Consider the following 14,690-nt stretch of genomic DNA (forward strand, 5'->3'; position numbering starts at 1 on the left):
ACAGCTAGAGCCTTGGATTCTTGATTTGAAGAAGTAGAAAGAGTATCTCTCATGACTTGCTCTTGCTTGATTCTATTAATCAGTTGGCCTAAGCTTGAGTTTATTAGTGGAAGTTTGAGTAGTAATAAAGGCTCTCCAAGATAGAGGTAGGGAAGAGAGTAGAAACATGGCTTGTAATTCTTATGAGATGACTAAACCACATATTATGGTTTCATCTAGTAAAGATTGCCACAATTCTAAGAACTTAGCAGCAGACTAATCTCATGCATAGTGGCAGTAGATAGTTTTCTAAACATGGTCATTTGATAAACAATATCTGTGTGTTCATATGTATTGTTGAATAATTCCCAAATACCTTTTACAGTGGGTATTCTTCTTACTAGTTGTACTTGTTGATCTCCACAATGGACAAGTATTTCCATTCTTGCAGCTACATCTCTTTGCATCCAATCTTCCTTGTCTGCTCCTTCTTGTTCAAGGCAGTCTTCCTTGCCATTGATAATATTCCATAGGTTTGCTTGAGATAGATAAAGTTCCATCCTTAGCTTCCACACTTGATAGTTGCTTCCAATGAGTTTGTCGATCTTGATGTGTCAGTTGTAGGAGGTGGTGGCATTGAGAAGAGCCATTGGAAGAATGAGAATAAAGAAGGATGAGTAGTTTGTGAATTTTGAGGAGAGTATGATTAATGCCAGGAGGCATATTTCACGGTGGATTCCGTGCCACGGTGGATTCCGTGAGGTTTTACGGTGGATTCCGTAAACTTTGATGACCGGGGCTCATACACAAAGTGGATTCTTTGTGCGAGAAGTTGATGGGGACGCCTATGCTTTTCGGGCGTTTCATTAATTTAGTGTGTACATGGGTGATTCCATAGCGAGTGATTCCGCAAAATGCATATTAAATTAATAAACATTTATGAGTTTAGAGTGCGCACTCGTAATAAATTAAGGTTAGGATTGATTTCTAACCAGTTGATTTATTTATGTAGCTGAAGACTGCTAGGTATTCACATTTGTCGGTTTAATTGTATTATTTTACTAACAATTGTGAATGCTTCAGTTGATGTGTAGAGATAGCAACAGTGGCGGAGGAAAGCATTGGAGGATAGCGAGTATTCGATTTATCGATTATATTTTGATGGGCGCATGCCTTAGGCATGGTGCCTATATTTTGTCGCGCATATTTATTGAGGCGTTGGATATTTATTATTATTTTGTATGCGCATGGGCGCACGATTATGTTATTTGTACTTGGACATTGTATTGGGCATGCCAGACTCTTTGGGCACCGTCCGTTAGCTTTATTCCTATTTTGTGCTAAAGCAAACTCAAAAGCTAAAAGCTTGCTATTTTGTAATTTGGGCTATTATTTGAGCTTGAAGATGATTAATACATAAAATACATGCTTTGTGGAGCGCTCACACAAGGCATGGGGGGAGATTGCACCCAATTGGTCTCTTGTTCATGTCGTTCATGCTTTTTACCTTGTATTTTGTGCAAAAAGTAGAGTTCTATTGTTCTTGGGGACCTTCCGGCATTCACTACGCGAGCGTACATCATCCGATCTGCGCACCAGTGGTATCAGAGCGAAGCTGAGATCAAGAGCTTCCAATCGCTACCCATCTTGTGCGAAGGCGGAGCTCGATACAATTGGATTCCTGCCAATCAAGAACCTCTGTTTCCATCATCAAATCGCGAAGGACCAGCTTGCAGAGGAGGAGGACCACTCCTACATCCTCTTCTTCAAGTCGTGGAGTTTCAGAGAGATAAGTCTTCTAATCACAAGTTTAAAAGCTTAATCAAGCTTCAAAAGCTTAATAAGCTTAGCTTAAGCTTAATGAAGCTTAAACATCCACGAAATTCAGCGCGAGGTATTTGAGTATGTCCGAAATTTGCGCCGCTTGAAAAAAAAACGCCCACCCCCCCCCCCCCCCCCCCCCCCACGATTTCACGTTTTTCACTCACTAAGCTTAAAAGCTTAGTTACTAAAGCTCTAAGTCACTTAAGCCTTACAACTCAACAAGTACAGCAAGTCTTCAAAGTTCTCCAAGTTCAAGTTCTGCAAGTCTATCAAGTCGAAATTCTGCAAGTCAGATAAAGCAACTAAGTTCTGCAAGTTTTGAAACTCTGCAAGTCACATAAGTATGCAACTCTGCAAGTCAGACAAGTCATCTGAAGTCAAAACTGACTTCTGTTCAAAACTCATAGAAGGGCTGTTCCTGCGCAGAAACTCCGAATTGCAAAGTTGTTCATTGGAATGTACTCTTCGCATACGCATGTTTGCTGAAGCATTTTCAGCATACGAAGAAGGATTAAATGCAGATTTTTCAAAGATTACAAATCCCGCAATAGTCGAAGACGAAGATTGTGAAAGCCACACCCAAAAATATATAAGCCTTGTACACCCGATCTTGAGCTACGCTCATCCCGCTAACTTGATTTTGAGAGTGAGAGGTCTTTTGAGTTTTACAGGATGACGGAACCACATATGGATGATTTAATGGCTGAAGGCAACCTACCTGAACCTACGATGGAGCAAAAGCTAGACTTAATCATGATGCAGTTGGATGAAGAACGACGAGCTAGGCAAGCATTACAAGTTCAATTGGCTAATTTACAAAGATTGACTACCGACAAAGAGGAACCTCAATCTGAAGATCTTATTCGATGTACCATCGATGCGACTCTCGAAGCTCAATCCATCACAAGGAAACAAAGATAAGTAAAAGAAAATTCAAATTCCGTACTTTCAATGGCACTCGAGAGGGAAAAACTGTTCTTGCATTCATCAGTCAGTTTGATGATTACTTTCATGAGGAAACATACGTAGAAAAAGATAAAATCAAGTGTGTCACTAATCATTTAGTGGATAGAGCATCTCTTTGGTGGACCGTGGTTCGCAAGAGTATAGATTGTCCCACTACCTTGGAGAATTTCAAGAAGAAGTTTTGTGCAGAATTTCCTTTCTCCACAATTTCATGAAAAAGCTATAAACCAATGGGACCTTCTTCAACAACGAGATCGTGAGCTTATTCCTCAGTACACCGAACGCTTTTGGAATGCATTACTCCAGTTACGCATGCTTGAAGATGTACCTGAAGTGACACACAAGCGCAAGTATATGTCTGGACTACTTGGGCATTACTACGCTGAAGTTAATATGTTCAAGCCTGCAACTCTGGAAGATGCAATTTCATTAGCTCGACACTGAAGATAAGTTGCAAGGAGGAGATAGACGTCCACAGCAATTCCAAGCCAATGGTAACTATGGATCTAAGCAATTCAACTCAAATTTTAGAAGATTTAATCAAGGTCGTTTTCCTTCATCATATTTCCGTAAGACTTGGGTAAAACCACCTGCTTTACCATCCAATACCAACCAAAACCCCAAGCCCATTCCACAGCCAAATCCTAATATTCCTAAACTTCCTGCCATTGCAAACAATGCAACCAAAGCCAAACCTATAGTGTGTTATAAATGCCACCAACCTGGACATCTAGCAGCAAATTGCTATTCGAAGAAGCCACCTGTCCATATCAACTACCTTGGAGCAATGGAAGATGACGAACATGAAGAAATGCCTGATTTCACAGAAGATGAAGACGACATTACTACTCCTTCGGATACTTTACCAGGTATGCCAACTCCACATTCTTTATTGACTATGAAATGTTTAGTGCATGGAAAGAAAAAGATTATTTTGCATGATGATGGTAGTACTCATGATTTTATTTCTGCAAAGCTAGTAAAAGAATTGAAGTTACAGACTGTAGCTACGCATTATCGCAATAAAGCAGCATTCTTAGGCACTAGGTATAATGGAACACAGGAAGTGCATGACTTAGAAATTCAAATTGGTGAATACATTGAAAGAATAAATTTTCTAGTTGTACCACTACAATACAGTGATATTATTTTAGGTATGCCTTGGCGCCACCAGCATAATCCAGATATAGATTATTCCACACATTCAATTAATATTAATTTTCAAGGAAAACATCTTACATTGTATGGTATGCATGCATCTAATGCTTTTCCACTGCTTTCGCATACTCAAGCTAAACGTGCATTACGCAAAAGTAGTAAATCTTATCTCATTTGGGTGAATGAACTGCAAGTTAAAGAAAATCATATGCATCCTAGGCATAAAGAATTTCTTGCACATTTTAAAGACTGTTTTGTAGAAGATCTACCACCTGGTTTACCTCCTTCACGTCCAGAAGACCATAAAATAGATTTGATTCCTGGAATCCAACCACCTTGTAAAGCACCATATAGGCATAACTAGATAGAGCAAAAAGAAATTCAAAGTCAAGTTGAGGAATTACTAAATAGAGGATTGATTAGACCTAGTAGTTCTCCATTTGGTGCACCTGTTTTGTTAGTAAATAAGAAAAATAATACCTATCGTATGTGCATTGACTATCGAGCTTTAAATAAGATCACTGTAAAGAATAGGTATCCAATTCCTAGAGTCGATGACCTTATGGATAAACTGCAAGGTTCTACCATATTTAGTAAAATAGACCTTAAATTTGGTTATCATCAGGTGAGACTAGATAAGTCTAACATATTCAAGACTGCATTTAGGACATAGTTTGGTCATTATGAATTTTTAGTGATGCCTTTCGGATTGACTAATGCACCTGCTACATTTAGTAGAATGATGAATCATATATTTTTAAAATATCAGTATTGTGTTATTGTCTTCTTTGATGATATTTTGGTGTTTAGTCAAAATGAGAAAGAACATTATGAACATTTATCCTTGGTTTTCCAATTATTAAAAGATAATCAACTGTATGCAAATCCGAAAAAGAGTGAATTCTTTAAAACAAAAATTGAGTATTTAGGTCATATTGTATCATCTGATGGAATTAAAGTTGACCCTAAGAAAATAGATGCAATATTGAATTGGCCTATACCTAAAAATGTGCATGAGTTACGATCTTTCCTAGGTCTTGCTAGTTTCTATAGGAAGTTTGTACGTAATTTTTCATTACTTACTTTACCATTGACTAAACTTCTGAAGAAAGGAATTGTTTATCATTGGTTCGATAATCAACAGAAATCCTTTGACTTATTGAAACATGCATTAACCCATGCTCCTGTACTACAGTTGTCTGATTTTAATAGACCATTCTTTTTAGTAGTGACTGATGCTAGCGGATCAGGAATAGGAGCCATACTTATGTAGGATAATCATCCCATAGCCTATTCTAGTTGTAAGCTGAAACCCTCTAAACTGAAATATTCCACATATGACAAAGAATTATTAGCCGTTGTACAAGCCTTAAGACAATGGAAACACTACTTAATGGGTTCTGAATTTATGATTAAGACTGATCAACAAAGTATTAGACATTTACTTAGCCAACTCCAAATATCTGACTGACATATCAAATGGGCGGCCTTTATTCAGAGTTTTCATCCGATTATCCAATATCAACCCGGTAAAGAAAATGTAGTGGCTGATGCATTAAGTAGAAGACCTGCCATTCATAATATTTCTGTTATGTCATTTGATTCTTTGATTGCTATGAAAGATACTTATCATCAGGATATTACTTTTCATGCTGATTGGAATAAATTAGTTCAAAATAACTTGATTCCTATTGATTCACTATCTTATAATGATGGATTCATGTTTTATGAAAAGAGATTATGTGTTACAGTTCCATTCAGATCTTTAGTTTTGAATGAGATTCATTGTCCTCCATATCAAGGTCATAGAGGTATCATATCTACTTTACGTACATTAACTGAAGATTTTTATTGGCCGCATATGGACACTGATGTATCTAACTTTGTTTCTGAATGTTTGATTTGTCAAAGAGTTAAGAGACATCATGGTAAACAGTATGGATTAATTATGCCTTTGTCTATTCCATCGAGACCATGGGAACAAATTTCTATGGATTTTATTACTGGCTTACCTAATACTAAATCTAACCATGATATGATTTGGACAGTAGTAGATAGGTTTAGTAAACAAGCATATTTCATTCCATGTAAGAAAACTTTAACAGCATCACAGGCAGCACAATTGTTTTTGAAAACTGTTTTCACTAACCATGGATTACCAAAAGTTATTATTTCTGATCGTGATTCTAGATGTTGTAACAACTTTTGGATTACTTTGTTTGCTAACCTAGGCACAAAAATTGATTTCTCATTTGCATTTCATCCTGAAACTAATGGACAAACAGAAGCTACTAACAGTACTATACTAGATCTTTTACGTGCTTATACTATTTCTAAACCACTGACATGGGATACACATTTGCATTTATTGCAGTTTACATATAACAATACACCACACACGTCTACAAAGAAAGCACCATTTGAAGTCATTTATGGTTATAGATTGTTTACACCTGTTGCATCTTTGTCAAATAGAATTCAGAGTGCTGATGATATTGCTAGTATGCACAATACTATTTTTGATGAGGTTAAAGACATGATTGCCAAAGCCCAGCAATCATATACCAAACAAGCCAATAAGAAAAGACAAGCAATGAATTTCAAAGTTGATGACTATGTTTGGTTGAGAATAGAGAAACGTAGACTACAAAGTGTAGATAGACATCCAATTGTGAAATTAGCCCCTAGATTCTATGGACCATTTAGGATCATTCATAAAATTAATGACAATGCATTCAAGTTAGAATTACCACCTCACTGGAAAATTCACAACACATTTTACATTAGTTTATTAAGACCATTTAGAGACCAATTACCTGTACATCCTGTTTATGAAAACCCACCTTTGTTAGAGGAAGAGACTGAAATACTTGAACCTGAAGCTATCATAGATATTGATATTATGACCACTAGAACTGGCCGAAGATATTCTAGATATCTAGTTAAATTTAAGAACCATCTTGTAGAAGAAGCCCAATGGATGCACGCTAGAGACTTAAATGCTTTCCCCACTCTGCTAGCTCCACATTGAGCTAATAGCAATTGAGGTCTATTGCTATCCCACCCCGGGGGTATGATGCCAGGAGGCATATTTCATGGTGGATTCCGTGAGGTTTTACAGTGGATTCCGTAAACTTTGATGACCAGGGTTCATACACAAAGTGGATTCTTTGTGCGAGAAGTTGATGGGGATGCCTATCCTTTTCGGGCGTTTCATTAATTTAGTGTGTACATGGGTGATTCCATAGCGGGTGATTGCGCAAAATGCATATTAAATTAATAAACGTTTATGAGTTTAGAGTGCGCACTCGTAATAAATTAAGGTTAGGATTGATTTCTAACCAGTTGATTTATTTATGTAGCTGAAGACTGCTAGGTATTCACTTTTGTCGGTTTAATTGTATTATTTTACTAACGATTGTGAATGCTTTAGTTGATGTGTAGAGATAGCAGCAGTGGCGAAGGAAAGCATTGGAGGATAGCGAGTATTCGATTTATCGATTATATTTTGATGGGCGCATACCTTAGGCATGGCGCCTATATTTTGTCGCGCCTATTTATTGAGGCGTTGGATATTTATTATTATTTTGTATGCGCATGGGCGCACGATTATGTTATTTGTACTTGGACATTGTATTGGGCATGCCAGACTCTTTGGGCACCGTCCGTTAGCTTTATTCCTATTTTGTGCTAAAGCAAACACAAAAGCTAAAAGCCTGCTATTTTGTAATTTGGGCTATTATTTGAGCTTGAAGATGATTAATACATAAAATACATGCTTTGTGGAGCGCTCACACAAGGCATGGGGGGAGATTGCACCCAATTGGTCTCTTGTTCATGTCGTTCATGCTTTTTACCTTGTATTTTGTGCAAAAAGTAGAGTTCTATTGTTCTTGGGGACCTTCCGGCATTCACTACGCGAGTGTACAACATCCGATCTGCGCACCAATGATAAGCTAAAGGATAGGACCTGGTGCTTTGATACCATGTAGTGAAAACCAGGAAACTTGTAGATAAGAGGATAATGTGCACAATAAGAGAAAGAGATAGAGACAATATAGAGAAAGGAGTGAACTACAGTTGAACATTTCATTGCTAGTAGTTGTATATATACATGGTACATTAAATGAGGTAGGTGAGCTCCATCTCTAAATATCTGAGATATTTACAAAGTGGATATCAATGAGATCCTTTTGTCCACATACTGACTTGTCCTTATCTTATCCAAACTTTAATCCTTATCCACAACTTTATCTTAACAACATCATTGCTCTCAGGCCAGGCTCCTTTGCTTGTCACATAAGGATTATATACAAAAGGTCCTTGAGTGCTTCCATATGTAGGGTGTTAAGCCTATTGGCTATCCTTTACCTTTCTATGTGAAGGTTAGTCAGGAAAATTATTCCCAATCAAATGAGTAGAAGGCCAAGATGGCCAAGATCCATTATGTATCCGTAGTGGGTAGTTTTATATATGCCATAATAGTTGCTCACCTTGACATAGCATTTTATAGTGGGAGTTGTGGCATGCTATATAGCTATACCTAGCTAGTCACATTGGGATGTCATGAAGGGTATCATGAGTTACCTAAAAGGCACTGTAGATATGACCATTTGCTATGGTGGTCAAAATACTATAGTCATGTGGGTAAGACTGTCTTTGACTATGCAAGACACACAGATCGTAAGAAGTCTACCTCTAGGTATATCTTCACTTTTGATAGAGGTGTTTCTTAGATGTTCAGGGTGTAGAAATGCATGGGCTTATCTACTATTGAGGCAATGTATGTTGCAACCACTAAGGCTTGCAAGGAGGCCCTATGGTTAGGCTGTCTTGTGGTGGCAGACCTTAGTATTACTATTACTTCTACATTGTATTTGAATTCTATGAGTGCTATTCAATAGGCCAAATATTGGGTCTTTCATGTGAAGACAAAGCACATTGAGGTGCACTATCACTTCATTAAGGAGGTGGTAGAGGACAAGTTTGTTGAGCTTGTCAACATCTCGACTGATGAGAATCTTCCAAATCTAGTCACTAAAAGTCTCTCAGTGGAACGCTTTGCCTTCCTTAGGAAGATGATGGGCGTAGGATGCAATGACATCTATTCCTCATCTTGTTGTACTTTATATACATTTGTACTTTATCACTTTTTTATTGTCTCTTCTCACTTGAGGCACATTCACCTTTAAGCGAAAGGGTGTTGGGGGTAAAGACATATGTGCTTACACTACTTGTATATCACTACACACATCATGACTACATACCAGTACATTGTTGATGGGTGAGTGCCTATCATTGTCACTTTATTATTTATTCTTTTAGTGAGACTATTGAATAAGGGAATGCCAGTCGCACGAATTATGACTCAAGGGAAGGGCAGTCATGAATTGTGATGGTTGGAGTTCCCATATATAGTATCTCTCTCTCTTACTCTCTTGCTCCATCCACCATAACCCTTGCTTTGCTCTTACTTCCACTTGTGTGCTTCCACTTAAGCTCTATCTTTCAAAACCCTCTCACTCTCATATTCTCGCAACCTCACATACAATTCCAAACTCAACCCTCTTACCATGGATGGGAGAATAGGAAAATCAAGAAGAAGGTATAGAGCTTCACTTTCTCTCGATTCATCACTTCATACAACTCTCACACACCCTTGACAAATGAAGCAAGATGATAGAATATAATAAGTGAATGGAAGGCTTAAATAGTTGCACTAAAAGAGCTTTCACAATATGGATACACCAAAAGGCTAAATATTCTTTAGGGTGGCACTCCATTTGTAGTTTGGGGTTTACATCCCTTTCGCATTTGTACATTATTCTTTTGTGTTCTCTCTCTTTTTTCTTCTCTCTCTCTCTAGCTCTTCTGTGTGTGTGTGTGCCACTCTCACTAGCATTGGCTAATCTCAACATGTCTTCACTCTTTGCTTTCCATGCCCTCTTCTTCTCCTCTTTGCTTTTATTATAGAAGAGGGGGAGGGAGGGAGGGAGGGAGAGGCAAATGATGTCATTCATATAATTGAGGTGTCACAAGGTAGCAAAACGATAGTTTTTTTTTTTGTAATCATAGGCGAATATTCATTCATCAAGTGGTGGGATAAAGAGAAAAATATATTTTTGTGTTGCAACTTACTTTCATGACAATCTCTCACCTTGTCTTCTCAATGCTCCACTTGGACTAACTATGCATTCTTCTCTTTAACCCAATAAAATAAGAATACAAGACTAGCTTTGAGGTCTAGTAAACTCACCTACTTAACTTCTTGTGTTATAGTCTGAATGCTTGAAGGTGCTCGAAGATGGTTCCATGTTCCAAATAACACAATCTGATGTTGTTGCTCTTTTGCATCCACCACCAAGTATGCCAATGTTGAGAATAACAAAGAAGATGGATAAGAGCTTCACCTCACTGGATCCCTCACTCTCTCACAATCCCACAATCTCACACAACTCCAAACTCAACCCTCTTAACATGAATGGAAAGAAGAAAAAGAAAAGCAAGAAAAACATGTAGAGACCTTCCCTCTGCTCCTTGGTCAACACACATTTTGTTCTCTCTCTCTCTCCCTTAGTCTGAACAATGGAAGCAAGATGATAGAATAAAAGAATGACTGATTGCTCGATAATTGCATTGACAGAGCTTCCACAGCATTTGACTTTGTATTCTTGTGGCGTTCTCTTCCTTTTATTTGCTGCATTTGACTTAATCTAACTTATTGTATTTGAAAGGAGTTTGAAAACTCTAGGCTAAGGCTTTTTAGTAGCTCGTATCTATGCAAGCATTAATAAACACTTCTCTCATGATTCCATGTAAGATCCTTAGCATGTTTAAATGCACTACCTTGGGTGGGAAGGGCACTAAGATTAGTTTTTAAGGGTACATAAGGTACAAACATGTGATTTTGCAATAATTGCATGTAGATGCTAGTTCTTTTAACTTTAGGGTATGCTTGCTACCTTAGCATAAGTTGTATATTGGCTCTAAAACATAAGAGCATACAAACTTTATATGATTTTCTATATAATGGCAACATTAGATGTCCTCTCCTTTTAGTGATTGTTAAGGCTCTTTTGGTCTTGATTTGTGGAATATATACTAAAGTTGCTTTTAAAATGATGATACTCCATTATGGAGCTTGGATAAAGTTGGCATCATGTAGTAGCTTACACTTTAGCATCTAGTGGACGCAAATCTCACTCGTTGCTTTCGTGGTGGAAACACATCAGATGAGATTAGAACATTGCTTTGAAAGACACTTGCATAGTAAGACATTGATTGCTCCATGTTTTGTACATACTATCATTTTGTAAAATGTGCAATATGACCACAAAAATTTCAACTATGGTTTACATTTTATTGTCTTTCAATAAAATGCACAAACATTGAATTAGTGAACAAGAAGACTACAAAACTTATCCTTCATTGTGTGATGTATACACGATGCATCTTGAGTATAATATTTGAGATAAATAACTTAGTACATAACATTAGATGCTAGAATGCCTTTCTTGCTTAGGGCAATAAAAGACCACCTTCAACATGTGGGTGCCATGGTTAGAAAGGCAAATACCTTGAAGTAATGCATTCATCCTATAGTCATGCATAATAATTAGTCCAAGCTTTCACTTCTCAAGTAAGCCTTCAAAACACATGTACAAGTTTGTTGGTCTTGTTAATGCACTATCATTTGATGTAAGCTTATGTTTTCTTCATCTTATGCTTCAACTCTTCAAAGATACATAACGTGGATGTACACATGCCATGTTTGGATGATACTTTGATTGTACGCTAGAGAAAAAACTTCGTACATAACACTAGATGCTAGAATGCATTTCTTGCTTAGGGCAATAAAAGACCACCTTCAACATGTGGGTGCCACGGTTAGAAAGACAAATACCTTGAAGTAATGCATTCATCCTATAGTCATGCATAATAATTAGCCCAAGCTTTCACTTCTCAAGTAAGCCTTCAAAACACATGTACACGTTTGTTGGTCTTGTTAATGCACTATCATTTTATGTAAGCTTATGTTTCCTTCATCTTATGGTTGAACTCTTTAGAGATACATAATGTGGATGTACACATGCTGTGTTTGGATGATACTTTGATTGTATGCTAGAGTTTTGGTCACACTATGAGAAGATGCCTTTAGTTTACTTTACAATGCATATGTATTATTTTACCAATAGTTGGTCCTAATGAAACTAAGGTAACAACTGGTCCCAATGCAAAACTTAACTTCTTCCAAAGCTTATGGCAAGCTGTAGAAAACGGTTATCATTATAGGGTGCATATAACCTATGCTTTCTCAATGAAATGATTTTGTTGAATGACTCGCATGTGCACTTGTCCAAACATCCCTTACAATGACATTCAAAAGCTTTTTAAAACCTCCTTAAAATTTTATTCAAGTAAATAAAATCAAGTAAATAGAAGACATAGGAATAAAGCATTGATTAAGCGGTGGCATCTCAAGACAAATGATGTGAATAGTAAAGTTTCACATGTTAAATTTGGTTGAATGACTTAAGGATAGAAGCAAACATCGTCTTTATTTTGAAGCTAAGATTAGAAAGCATTGACTTTGTAGTTAACTTTGTAGATTAAGTAGAAGAAAAGCAAGCAAAATGATTTGCATCAATAATTTGTTTATGATAGATATCTTAATACAAGGGAAAATATTTACAATAAAGTGGTGAAAAATATATTGTTTTGTGTTTCCTTTGATCAATCTTTAGCACATGTTGCATCTTGCACTTTTATATAACTATACTCTAAATGGTGCTTTTAGGACTACAAGTAGAGAAATATTCTTGTGAAAAATGTGGGCCACATGACAAAACTCAAGCAAACCAAACAAGTCTTAGCTTAGTTGGTAGTGCATGTGGGTGAGTTGGATAAGGTCTCAAATTCAACCCCCTCAAATGGCAGGCTCCTCCTAGAGCTACCTTTCGAGGTGAAATAATTGGATTTGATATTTGGGTATGAATAACCTTATGGTAAGAAGATTGGGATGAAGCCTAATCAATACCTTACACAAACATTACATTAAGAAAAACAACGTGGCTCGAACCAAGCAAAGCTTTATTGTTCAACTATACGATACCATACACAATCTCTACTACAATACATACAAGTGAATGAAATTACTAAGTTTTTGAATTTGTTAGATTGCTTATGGTCATTTGACACCCAAGGTTGTAACCACTACAACATAATATGCTTGAAAAAAGTAAATACACATGCATAAAAGACTTTGATAAAGGTGTTCGCATATATAAATAGTCAAAATTTCATGTACTTGCCTATTAATACGCACAAAGGGGATTTGGACAAGATTTGCACAAAGTAGACAAGCTCTTTGCATATTGTGACAAATGCAAGGAAACAATGTTACTAACCATGGACTTAGGTAACATCACTTCAACATCCAAACAATTACATTCATTGTCTACTCGTCTTGAAAACCTCTAGACACGAGTCATATAAATAAAGGGGTTTGACTTGAACCAATAATGCTAGAGAGAAGCCTGAACTTATGTTCCATTTAGGGACAATATTGCATCAACTCACAACATCTCGTGTCATGACTAAGGAACTTTTATCACCTTAGGATATGCTATTTGATTTACTAGATAGAATGAGTTTAAGACAAGCTTGATCAACCTAGTTGCTCATGAGATAGTAAGAGAGACTTAAAGACGTTGACAGGGTCAATTGCAAAATTACTTCACATCGACCTAAGTCGTGAGAATGTAAGTAAATTGTCAAGCTTTGTTGCTTCCTTTTCAAGGTTGCAAAGTGACATAAGCACCAACACCATTATGAATTTTGAGTTGAACACATGGCCTTAGAGGGCTTTACATGCAAATCCAAACTTCACACTTTATACTCCATGGCCTTAGAGGGTCTACAAGCAATTCCAAGCTTCACACTTTATACTCCACGTTGGCTGAGGTCGAGCCTTTCTTAAACGGTGATTTAGAACTAGATAATGTATTTACTTGTTTTGGTAGGTGGTGTTATAGGACCACCTAATGTCTTATGTAGTGTTTTAGAACCACATCATGTCTACTAGTTGGTACATACGTTGATGATGGGTGATGAAAGAGCATATGTCCTATGTGGTCACCTTTAGCTTCACAAATGGCAATAAGGGCTTGGATTTTGGCATGTTGCCATAATTATGATAGCTAGGAACAATTTCTATTACCATTATGCCTAACTGCTAACAAGGTTGTGCTTTGCCGTTGTCTCTCTAGGTAGGAGCAAAGGCAAGTCACCATTGCATTCGGCTATTATAAGGTTGTGATTTTGCTATTGTCTAGTCCATGAAGTGTGGGAAACAAGGGACCAACCAAGAAAGCTCACATGAGAAGTTTTAGTCATATGGTTGTTCGTGGTCCCATCCCCATTGTAGTAAGCTAGGAATGGGTCTAAACTTTGTTAGCAGGGATTCGCATAACAATATGGCTAACAATTTACTATGATTTTAGAAATGAAGCTTTAGAGGGCAAACTATGCCTCTCTTGGAACAGTTTGATAAATCGTGGCATTGTAGCTCGTGAGAATGGAAGAATAGACAAACTCCTCCTTGGGCCATGTTTGTGCTTGAAGGGCCTAGGGTCTTAAGAGGGAGAATGTGAACATTGCATTGGAGTGGCTCATATTTTTAAGGTAAGGGAAATCTGGGAAGCAAAACAACCAAAAAATACCAAAAGACAACATTACAAAAAAGGATTAAAAAACGTGAGGGA

The sequence above is a fragment of the Lygodium microphyllum genome, chromosome 2 (genome assembly GCF_053477565.2).
Source record: "Lygodium microphyllum isolate KBCC chromosome 2, Lygodium_microphyllum_v1.1.10, whole genome shotgun sequence".
Classification (NCBI taxonomy): Eukaryota; Viridiplantae; Streptophyta; class Polypodiopsida; order Schizaeales; family Lygodiaceae; genus Lygodium; species Lygodium microphyllum.